Genomic DNA, 10,367 nt, shown 5'->3' with positions numbered 1-10,367 from the left:
CCCACCGTAGACACGGGATGCTCAGAGTCCCTGCCCTCGGGGAGCTTGCTGGGGTGAGGAAATATGGGTGCTCGGGAAATACGGTGACAACAGAATGACTCGGAACAGTAGGTGAGCAGGATGTCAACAAAGCATGGGGACCGTATCCTAAAACAGGCACTGGGAGAAGCTTCCAGAAGGCAGTCACAGCTTTTCTCCCTACCCCCCAAAGTAATTTGAGACTGTCTATAAAAAAGAATCAAATCAAGAGAGATGAATGTAGATTGACCTCCCATCTGATGAATCTGGTTGAAAATTGACATTTTCCTGTTCTAAGTCTGCACTAATTAAAAAAAACTCCACAAGTCTGTTTAATAGATAAAAAAGTGAGACTCTGCTTAGAAATATTCAAAACCTTGCTTCACTGGCCACTGTATTGCTCTGCTCTACCATAACAAAACACCAACGCCTGGGTAGCTTAAAAAATGGAAATCTATTTCTCATAATTCTGTAAGCTGGAACTCCAAGGTGGAGGTCTTGGCCGATTTCGTTTCCGGTGTGGCCTCTCTTCCTGGAGGTGACCGCCTTCTGGCTTTCCTGGTGGCTCTGTGCAGAGAGCCAGCTCTTGTGTCCCTTCCTCTTCCTGGACTGGGGCCCCACCCTATGACTTCATCCACGTTTTATCGCTTCCCTCACGGGTCTATCTCCAAATATAGTACAATTGGAGGTTAGGATTTTGACACATGAATTTTGGAAGACACAAACATTTAGTCCACAATAATGACGGAAGCCCTGGCTCCTAACCACAGGAAGGGCATGCTGCCCACTGGTCAGCAGCAAGACTTGACGCTGTCCCAAGGCCGAGTGGCTGCGCCTAAAGGATTTACCTTCCACCAGATATGTGCCGACAGCTGAGGCCATCGCCTGAAGGACCCCTACAGGGTGACAGCAAAGCTTTGGAGCTGACACGTGAGGGTGGGTGTAGGCCAGGACCCGGGTGGCATCTGTAGCTGTCTCACAACCTTAACCTGCATGGAAGCATGGGAGGTGGCAGGGACGGGACTGAGACCCAGGTGGCCCCAGATGCCGGTCACCTGAAGGGAGGTGGTGCCAGGTGATGGAGAAATGTTGATGGATGGGTGTGAGGTCTATGTGGAAACAAAACTGAAAATTATTTCGACTAAGAAGGAGGAAGAGTTGGGAGTGAGGAAGGATGAGAACCTAGTCTCTTTAATACAAGAGAGATGAGTGCAGGTTGACTGACCTCCCTATTGAGGAGTTTGATTGAAAACTGACATTTCCCTATGCTATGTCTGAACTTTTATTATTTTAAAAATAAATGCAGGCAGTAACAGATCTTCATTTAATTTTTAATTTAGAGATAACATCCATAGAAAAATTTTATGCAAAGTGTTAAAACCTGTTGGAGAAATACATTAGGGCCATATAAAGACTGTCTCACTCTGGGGCCTGATGGACACTTTGGGGGAGACACCTGATAGGGACACTGGAGACCACCCCAAGGGAAACGGATTATTCAAAAGCAGCAGAAAGCTAGGCATGGTGGCTCAGCCCTGTAATCCCAGTACTTGGGAGGCTGAGCTAGAAGGATCACAGGTTTGAGGCCAGCCTTGGCAACTTAGCAAGGCTCTCAGCAACTTAGTGAGAACCTGTTTCAAAATAAAAAAATAAATAGCTCAGAGATGGACTGTCCCTGGGTTCAATTCTAGCACTCCTCAATACATACATACATACATACATACATACATACATACATACATAAAATGTACTGCAGTGCACAGGTGAGCATGGTTATCTCTTTGAGATGCTGATTCCAGTTCCTGTGGCTACATACTCAGTAGTAGGATTGTTTGATCATATGGTGGTTCTATTTTTTATTTTTTTGAGGAAATGCCATACTGTTTTCCATATGTCTGCACTAATTTACATCCTCTCCAACAGTGCGCCAGGGTTTGCTTGCCCCATATCCTTCCCAGCCCTCATCTCTTGACTGTTTGCTAGTTGCTCTTCTAAGAGATGCGAGATGATATCTCATTGTGGTTTTGATTTGCATTTCAAAGAGGATTAATGAAATTGAACACCTTTCATATACTTGCTGGCCATTTTTATGTCTTCTTTGGAAAAATGTCCAATTTTTTTTCTATTGAGTCATGCGAGTTCCTTATATATTTTGGATATTAACCCCTTATTGGATATATGGTTGGCAAATAGTTTCTCCCAGGTGCCAGGATGCCTTCCTTTTCATTTTTTTTGTTTCCTCCACAGGGCAAAAACTTGAGAGTTTGATTGGATGTCACTTATGTGTGCTTGTGTTGACTGTGTTTACCTTTCATTTGTGATATCCAAGAAATAATTGTCAAGGCCAGTATAAGTAGCTTTCCCCTCAGTCACAACAGTCAAGATAGGATAACCGTGTAAGTGTCCATGAATGGATGAAAGAATAAAGAAATTGTGATATATGCTTTTGGCTACACATTGTACAATAAGATATTATTCCCCCTTAAAAAAAGAGGAAGCACCACTTGTGACAACAGGGGAAAAGCTACAAGAGGTACTAAGCAAAATAAGCCACATACAGAAAGAATAGTATTGTATAGTCTTACTTATATGGGGAGTCTAAAAAAAAGTCAAATCCATGGAAACAGACAGAAGCATGATGGGTACCCAAAATCAGAGAAAGGAGGACACAGGAAGATATAGACAAAGGGCACAAATTGTGGTTGTATAGCTCAGTACCAAGATCTACTGTACAGCAAGACTGCCATCGTTAGCCTGTGTAGTGGTGCAATTCCAGGCCAGCCTCAGCAACTTAGTGAGCCCCTATTTCCAAGAAAAATAAAAATAGGACTGAGGGTGTTGCTCACAAGAGGAATATCAATTCCCAGAACCAAAAAAAGGACTATCATTAATACTGTACTGTATATTGAGAATTTACTAAGAGCAGATTTTTAGATGCTATGGTTTTGACTTATCGTGTCCCTTAGACCTCATGGAGCGTAGGCAGCTGCATTGGTGGTGGGACTTGGGCGTGGAGGAGAGGCCCCTGGGAGTGTGGCTTGGGGCTTTACATATATGTCTTGCTCTCTCTCTGCTCGGCCTCCTTGATAGGAGCACAGAGTGCTGCCTTTCTCTTGCTCCCCGTGCTGTTCTCTGAGCTCCTCTGATATAACCTGGCCTCATGTGGTCTGACCCCCTTGAACTGTCAGCCAATAAATCTCCTGTCCTCTAAGCTGTGATGGCTAGGTGTTTTGGATTACAGCAGTAAGAGTGCTGGTGGAAACTGTGCCATTGATCCAAACACAAAAATAGAAGAAAAGAGAAAACAAAAAATAAAAAGGTAGTAGAAAACTGCTCACCTGCAGTAGCCATTTCACTAAGGATAGATATATCCAAACATCACGGCATATTCCCTAAATGTAAACAATTTAAAAAAATAAAACCAGCGTGGTGGTGCACGCTTGTAATCCCCACGCTTGGGAGACGGAGACAGGAGGATCACGTAGGTTCGTAGTCAGCTTCGCTGGCTTAAGAGACCCTGTTTCCAAATAAATTAAAAAAAAAAAGTAGGTCTGGGAGTGTAGCCCGGAGGTAGAAGGGCTTCCAGGAACCCCAGTGACACCAAAAAAGAAGAAGAAGAAGAAGAAGAAGAAGAAGAAGAAGAAGAAGAAGAAGAAGAAGAAGAAGAAGAAGAAGAAGAAGAAGAAGAAGAAGAAGAAGAAGAAGAAGAAGAAGAGGAAGAAGAGGAGGAGGAGGAGGAGGAGGAGGAGGAGGAGGAGGAGGAGGAGGAGGACAGAAAGAAAGAAAAAGAAAAAAATAGAATAGAAGAACAAAGTTTGCTTTCTTTTTCTATTTCTCTATTTTAAATGGTGGCTGAAAGAGGTAGAAATATGATTGTACTGATGGAATCTAGCTCCTTAGAGAACACTTGTGGAAAGCCAGCAGGGGGCACCAGCTGAGGCTGCTTAAGACAGTGGAAGGCTGTCTTCCACAATGAGCAGAGGCTTCCGATCTAGTAAAAGGCATGGGATATTTGAATGTGTAAAAGGAGCCAACTCCATCTCTGATTAAAAACGGAAATCAACATCTCTTTCACACTTTGCCCAGTACAAGTGTTTTCCTCTGTAGTCATTCATTTAAACCCCTAGGGCAAGGAATTCACAGGTCTGAACTGACTTTCGGGGGGGGGGGGGTGGGGGGTGGGGGGGGGACTGAGCCCAGGGAGGATCACTAAGTGCCCTGTTCTCTAAACAAAAGCTGCGGCAGACTTAGGAGTGCTCTTGCTCCTTAGGAGTGCTCTTGCTCCTTGCAGTAGAAGGAGCCCCTTCCTCCACCTTCAAGATGACAGGTATAGGTATATTTTTGTTGGTAGCAGCACAATTCACAGTAGCTAAGTTATGGAACCAGCTGAGGTGTGTGTCTGTCGACAGATGAAAGGATGACAAAATGTGATATATAGACACAATGGAATTTTACTCCGCCATAAAGAAGAAAATTATGTCATTTTTAGCAAAATGGATGGAATTAGAGAACATTATGCTAAGTGAGATCAGCCAGTTTCAGAATGTCAAGGTTTTCTTTCCTATGTTAAAAGGCAGAAAATAGAAAACAAAACCGACTTCATGAAAAGGAGAGAGAACAGTAGAATAGTGGAGGGACATGGGGGAAGAGAACAGGGAAGACTGAGGAAGGAAAGAGTTCAATGATGGTATGTCCATATACTAAGGTATCCCTGCCAATCTCACTAATATGTGAAGGGTGGGCAGTGGGGTGGGATCTGAAAGGAAACACACCAAGACGTGTGTGCATGTGTTAGCACCCCCACTGAATCTCACTATGATGTATAATTACAATAAACGTATTTTTAAAAAGATAGGTGGATGCCCGCCCATGAGCCCTAGGGGGCCCTGTCCTTCTGATGACAGAAGTCAGAATTTCCTCACTCCTCAGAATGAAAGGACCCGCAGGAACACCGGTACAATTTCATCCCCTTTCTCCCTAATTTTACAGGAGACAGAGCTGAGTCTGAGGACGGTGGCCTGTCATAGGTGACCAACTGGTGTCTTTGAACAGCAGCCCCAGACATTTCCTAGGCCTGCTGCAGACGGTGCCATCTGGGGTGAGTGCTAACACCAACACCTTTCATTTGTGATACGCTTTACACTTCACCAAATATTTTTATTTGCACAATAAAATGAAATAAAAAAGTAATTTTTTAAATGGATGACATGAGTTTCATTACATAAGCAGGATTGAGCACAGAGTGATAGCAACAATTAAGAAAATCACATTTCTATTCAAGAAAATGTCCGTGTTTTCTATCCAGAACTGCATAGTTCTTGGCTACAGGTAGGTTCTGAAGATAACTTTGCTTCAGAGCAGGGATGAGTAACAGGCTGATTTATGAACCTGATCGTTTCCTCTGTGTGATTCGCATAGTTGCTCCAATTTACATTCCCCCAAGGAACAGCCTGTCCTCCAGTGGAAACAGGGGTGTGGCCAGGATCAGGGCATTGTTGAGTGATGTCAAGAGGAAGTAATAATATTCCTAGGCAGGCAGAGTGGGTGGGGTGGCTGCAATTCTAAGAACACTCTGCTTTCCCCATTGTTATGTTTGACCTTTGGGTTTTCACTGTGGTATTTTTCTGCTATGTTTTTTCAGGCTCTCAATAAACAACTAGCCAAAGGGCATGCTTTCCCTGGAAAGTGCAACTGGCCAGGTCTCTCCTGCCTGGGGGCCAGTCCCCCCATCTCTTCCTTCTTGCTCTGATTGAGGGCTTCCACTTGTTTTAATGGAAACACTGAGCTCTACACACACTGCTTTTCACACAAAAAATGTGATGTTAATAAAGTATACGGCTGGATTCAAAGCTCCATCAATAACTACAACCATGATTATTTTTTAAAATCTCCCTTTCAATTTACAGTTTTAACTCATGAGGTAAAAAATACATGCTTTTCATATTTCTCCCTCATACCTCCTATTTACATTTGAGATATATCAGAAATATTGAAAATAGCCACTTTCATTAGGTATGAAGCCAAGTTTTTTTTGGACATGATTTTGTTTTGTTTGTATTAATGGATACTAGGTCAGCAGAACCATCCCCAAATTCCTACTTGGAAAACAAACATATTTAAGAAAAAAGTTATTAGATTTCAGATAGAGGTTAGTGAAAAAGGAGTAAGAAGAATTTGTTGGTCTTTTCAATTTTGAGCCCTGTTTGACCTCAGGCTTCATACTGCTACACGCAGCATGCCTAGGACTTAAGGAATTTATTATTATTATTATTATTATTATTAGTAGTAGTAGTAGTAGTAGTAATAGTATTACTATTAGTAGTAATAGTAGTAGCAGTATTACTGGGGACTGAACCTGGGGTGGGGGGCATTCTACCTCTGAGCTACATCCCCAGCTCTTTTTATTTTGAAATAGGAACAAGATCATGCTAAATTACCAAGAGTCTCCCTATGTTGCGGAGGCTGGCCTTGAACCTGAAATCCTCCTGTCAGCATCGCAAGTACTGGAATCACAGGTGTGGTTCACTATGCGTGGGTAGGAATGATCATTTTGAGCAAAGTCCTGGCTAAGCACCCACGTCCCATGGCTTACTCTCAATAACCTATCAGGTGGGTTGTATTATTGCATCTCCCATAATAGAGGTGAAGATGTAAGCTCAGACAGGTAAAGACTTTTTATAAGGCTATAGACCCAGTAGTTAATTAAACACAGATTTCAACCAAGGCCAAGAAATGGTCAAAATCATTGCTGAAGTTGGTCAACACCTGATGAATACTAGTAACATTAGGAGGAAATAAATTAGTAACCCTTCACTGTCACAGCATTCTTATCACTGATAAGCAAACAAGGGCCTGTGGACCACTGTCTTCAGGGCTTCTTTCCTGAGGCAATGGGAGAGGTCAACTCAGTAGATGAAAAAGAAACTGTATGGCTCAGAGATCCTAAAATATTTACTCTCAGGTCCTTACAGAAGAATGTGTCAGTGTCGGATTCTATTCTTCGCCCCAGGGGCTCTCAATCTCTCTGGCTCAGCAACTGAGAGAAGAGACGCGTGCTTCCTACACAGTGGGAAGATGATCTGGGTCATCAATTATTTACCAGTGGCCAAGGGATCGCTGAATAGTTCAAGAATGGGGCTCAGAGGCCTGAAGAGCATGAGAAAAAAATACACCTGTCTCTCTCTTTGCAGTTATGTAGAAGACTGCATTTAATCTAAGTGAGGTATGTCCCATGGTATTATTTACTCCAAGCAAATGTGAAGTTCTGGTTGTTCTAGGTCCAATTGGAGCTATGCAGTTATCTTCTTCCCAGAGTATAGGACAAAGAACCTTTTCTTTTTATAAAATTAAAGAAAACATACCTTTTGCCTTTGAGAGAGAGAGAGAGAGAGAGAGAGAGAGAGAGAGAGAGAGAGAGAGAGAGAGAGAGCGCGCGCGCACGCGTGCATGTATATACTGGACCTAGCTTAGATTAGAAAACAATTTTTTTTTTAAATTGGGGATTGAACACAGGACCTTCTACTTCTGAGCTTAACACTTAGCTCTTCCTACTTGCTTATGTTGTAAATTTTGAAACATGGTCTCTGAAAGATATTGCGGGTCCCCCTGGCACACGGATACACGCAGAGATCCATTATAGATGGTATGGATGCCTTTATTCATGGGGAGTCAGCCGCCAGCCCCCGCGGGGGCTGTTGGGGAGAGTGCGTCTGTCTCTCTATCGGGCTTCTCCCTTTTTTCTCTATTCCAGAGGCATGGTCCCTTCTTGGAATCACAGTGCTCCGCCTCCTAGCTTCTGGTCCCTGCGGGGCAGGGGCGGCTCGAACCTTTCAGGTCTCCTTAAGTTGCTGAGGGTCTTGCTGAAATTTCTAAGCATCTTGCTACATTTCTGAGGCTCTTGTTAAGTTGCTGAGGCTGGCCGTGAACCGCGATCCTCCTGTCTCAGCTTCCTAGTTACTGGGATCGCTGGCATGCCCCACATGCCCGACTAGGAAAGGTCCGGTGAGTTTATGTTCCTTTGGCTTTTACACTGGATTCGGGCTTGGATCCAGGCTCCTCTGAACTGCTATTTTGACCAGACAACTCACGCCCTCCAGGCCTCTGAGGCGGCACAAGTGCCAGCTTCTTTGTGTCTTTTGTGTGTGAGGTTCTTGCCAACAGAAAAAGCTGTGAGGGACACTGTATTTGTAGCTCCTAAAAATACTTCGCACAGTGGATCCTGTGAGAGGAGGCTCAGCTGGGAGGCTGGCACTCGGCCAACATTTGTATTTTCTCTGACACAAAGGTCTGTCTGAAGATTTCCTGTGAAGATTGCTCATAGTATTGCCAGGCAAAACCATCCCACATAATTAGAGGCCTCAGACAGGCCATATGTCCTGGGAAGGCTGTGGGGCTTATTGTCTGGAACAGAGGAGAGTCAGAAGCAGGGCCCCCCGGGAGGGCATCTCCATCTCTGGAATGACAACAGTTGTTTCTTACTTGGCCCAGTGGGGCTTTAAGGCCTTTCTGGCCACTTCAGGCTTCCTCATTCTTTAAAATTCAGCTCAGACCTACGGTGAAATGACTCTCCAAGGCCCGACTGATGGCAGTCACCTCCTGCACTTACACAGTGTTCCAGGCCTAACACGACAGGAGATTGAAGTACATTCAAGTGCCTGCCTCGCAATCAGACTCCCAGCTTCTCTGTGGACAGCCGTTCCCCACCCCATATCCGAGAACACACAGTAATAACAAGAAAACCTTGCCCAGAGCTCACCACGTGCCCAGCATCTTATGCATCGGTCACTGATGAGTTTAGTCTTACTATAACCTGGAGATCAACACTACCATATTAAATTTTAAAATTAAAAAAATAAGCAAAGCACAGAGTAGTTAAGTAGCTTGCTCAGGATCACACAGCTACAGAATGGCAGAACTTGGAGCAGAACTAGAATATCAGACTCCAGACCCAACACTCAACCCCTAGCCCTATCTGGCCTCACAGATTCCCAGAAAATGTATGCTCATCTGATCTCAGCATTATCCCTCACAGACGAATCCACACAAAAATCCCCCCTCAAGGACAGAGAATAATCTCAAAGTTGCAGATTGTTACAAGGTTTCTCAGAACTTAGATAAAAGGCAATTTTCTAAAAAAAAAAAAAAAAAAAAAATGTCGATAGCTTTGATTTAGACATGACACAAAATTCCATTGCACCAAAGGCCTTTCCAGACCTAAAGTGTCTTTATGCACGTATGTGAAGTTGTTGTTTGTATTAATCAACTGTTTGATTTGTACATATGTCTACCTAAAGGGACAGAAGGTTTTGGATGCAAAGTCAATTCATATTCATTCTCTCTCTCTCAAACTTTTCACAAACCAAGTAAAAAACACACAGAGGCTGGGCCTGGTGGTTCACACCTGCACTCCCAGTATTTGGGAGACTGAGACAGGAGGATCACAGGTTCAAGGCCAGCCTCATCAACTTAGTGAGACTCTCAGTAACTTAAGAAGACCCTTGTTTCAAAATAAAAAAATAAAAAGGGCAGGGAGTATAGCTTGGAGGTAGAATGCCCCTGGGTTCAATCCCTAGTACCTCCCCCCCAAACAGAAAAAAAAAAGCATACTGGTTCAATTGACCAACTGAATATGCAAGGACGGAACTGGAAGTAAAGAGTAACTGAGAGTCTGGTGACAGGCAAACACTGCTGGGATGGCAGGGGGCGGGGCCAAGAGGGCGAGGGGAGGGGCGCAGGCTCAGGACACGCCTGAGGCCACAGCCCCGGAGAGAACAGGAGGGCAACAGTCCCAAAGAGCTTCCATACATCACGACAGGTTCAGGCTGTAGGCCGACAGTGGTATATTTGGAAACTACAAAGGGACAAAAAAGTCTTTCGTTTCCTCATTAAGAATTAATGTTCAAAGTAAAGCGATTAGAACGCAGATCACAGGACGCGAAAATACCCTGCAGAAGCACACTGCCCGTCTCTTCTGTCTTGCTTCCTGCTCATCTTCCCCATGCACTTGGCTGAACAGGAAAATTAGACGTCTGGGTTTCATTTTGTTTATGAGTGGTTTTACAGCCCAGCTCATCACCAGGACTTTTTCCATCTGAGTTCACAGACCCCAAGCCCGCCCTGTGAGCCTTGTTTTCATAGATTCAGTTAGGATGAGCTCAAGTTAAATTTTATGTCATATCGTTAGGTAAATGTCTAAAGTTAAAAACCTCAAATAAAATTCTATCTTCCATTAAAACTTCAGTCATTTTCTGGATTCATAAGTACTCCCAGATCCCCACGTTCGCTCATTAATCCAGAAAAATATTTGTAAGTAAATAAATAAAAAATAAAAGAAACACGCGTTTACATCT

The 10,367-nt window shown here is 43.7% G+C and overlaps 1 protein-coding gene across 1 annotated transcript in view; it reads right to left on the bottom strand.

Annotated features, from left to right (window-relative positions):
• Positions 1-10,367, bottom strand: part of TMTC1 (transmembrane O-mannosyltransferase targeting cadherins 1) — a gene marked incomplete at both ends in the record, with an annotated part of 320,957 nt that overhangs the window by 97,835 nt on the left and 212,755 nt on the right.

This window comes from Muscardinus avellanarius, assembly GCF_963383645.1.
Source record: "Muscardinus avellanarius genome assembly, chromosome: 11".
NCBI lineage: Eukaryota > Metazoa > Chordata > Mammalia > Rodentia > Gliridae > Muscardinus > Muscardinus avellanarius.
This window is presented reverse-complemented; position numbering and strand designations above follow the sequence as displayed.